Here is a 1500-nt window from a genome sequence, read left to right on the forward strand (position 1 = left end):
CGGAGGGCGGCGGGCTCGGCCGGCGCCGGGGCCCGCAGGGCAGGGGCGGCCGAGGTGCGGCTCCCGCCCGCGGCCGGCCCACGCCGCGCCCTCCCGCAACGCACGTGCGTTGGGGTCTCGCCGGCGGAGCCCCGGACCCCACTACCAAGTGCGCCCAACTTACTTAACTCCTAGGGCGGGCAGGCGGGAGGCAGGCAGGCAGGCCGGGCGGCCGCGGGGACAGCCTGGCGTGGGAGGCGGCTTCGGGCCCCACCTGGCGCAGCCTCGGCGACCACGCGAAGTGCAGCGGGTTCGGGCCGACGCGCTCCCAAAGAGTCCCGGGCGGCGCTGACGCGGAAGCGCCGCAGCTCACCTCGGCCCTCCGCGGCCGGAGGCGACGGCGACGGCGGCGGCGGCTCACGGCGTCCCTCCGCGCTGGGGAGCTGGGCGGGCGGCGCGCGGGCGCAGGCAGTTGACAGGAGGAACCGCCCCGCAGCCGCCGCCGCCACCGAAGGAGCCGGAACCGGAGCGGTCAAGACCTGAGGCGCCCCTCGCCGGGGCAACGGCTGCCGCCGGAGCCGGCTACCCCTAGCGCCGCTCCACCTGCAACGGTCCCTCAGGCTGTTGGAGAGGGGCGGGGAAGAACGGGGTTTCCCCCCACCTTGGGCCTTTTTTGGTAGTAGTTGTTGTTTCAGGAAACTTTATTAAGTCAGTCCCTCTCCTTCTCTGTCTCCCCCTCCCCGAAGAGCCTGAGCTACCGCCGCAGAGCGGATAGGAAGGGGGAAGCTGAGACTCTCCGGCAGCGACAGGGAGCGACTGACTGACCCCGGACGGAGATGGGGCGAGGGCAGGAAGTGACAAGCTCTCGGAGTGGGTGGGGGGAGTGTGGCCGGCACGCCCGGGAGCGCCGCGCGCATGCGCCTGGCCTCGCGCCCCCGCCGGTGGGGAGGCGACGCGCCGCGGCCCGGCGGGAGGAGGGCGCCGTGGCGGGCAGCGCCGGGGCCGGCCCGGGGCTCGTTCAGCCATTCACCCGCGCGTCATCCCGCCAGCCGACGGAGAGCCCCAGCCCCGGGCTGCGCGCGCTGCGAGGTGTGAGGCCCCCGGGGCGACGTTCGCGCCCAGGAGACGCGCTGCCCGGCAGCCAAACTGTTGCTCTCGCTTCTCTCCTTCCACCTGGGACCGAGACCGGGAGGCTCGGAAACGCACGGGCAGGAGCTGTAGGAAGAGGCTGGGCGACTGCGGCAGCCCTAAGTGATGCCGACAAGATTGCCAGCGCTTTTAAAAGTGGTAAAAGTCGAAGTTTTTCCTTAACCCAGCAGTTATCAAAGCGTACGTCTCCGAACTCGGGGGTTTTATCAGGTCCTTGGCAGGAAAACAGTCTAGTGGCGGAAGATCGGTACCGATTCCAGCAGCGCTCCGCTCTTGGAACCTGAAAGTGAAGTTGGGTCACGTGGGCTAGACGCACTTTCCCTCCTCGCCGGCGCCCGCCCGGGTCCTGCTTGGAAAATCCCTGAAGATCTC

At 70.6% G+C, this 1500-nt stretch overlaps 1 protein-coding gene across 4 annotated transcripts in view; it reads right to left on the minus strand.

Moving 5' to 3' along the window:
• The window catches only part of ZNF800 (zinc finger protein 800), a 50556-nt gene extending 49418 nt beyond the window's left edge, over positions 1 to 1138 (minus strand). For 2 of the 4 annotated variants that reach the window (XM_046669230.1, XM_046669227.1), the window contains exon 1: positions 164 to 783. The gene's annotated coding sequence lies outside the window, so the exon portion shown is untranslated. Of the gene's footprint in view, positions 1 to 163; positions 784 to 1009 lie in introns of those variants that run through there. The other 2 variants (XM_046669229.1, XM_046669231.1) reach the window with 2 other exon arrangements.
• Between the last annotated feature and the right edge of the window lie 362 nt (positions 1139 to 1500).

Source organism: Equus quagga, chromosome 8 (genome assembly GCF_021613505.1).
Source record: "Equus quagga isolate Etosha38 chromosome 8, UCLA_HA_Equagga_1.0, whole genome shotgun sequence".
In the NCBI taxonomy this organism is placed as follows: Eukaryota; Metazoa; Chordata; class Mammalia; order Perissodactyla; family Equidae; genus Equus; species Equus quagga.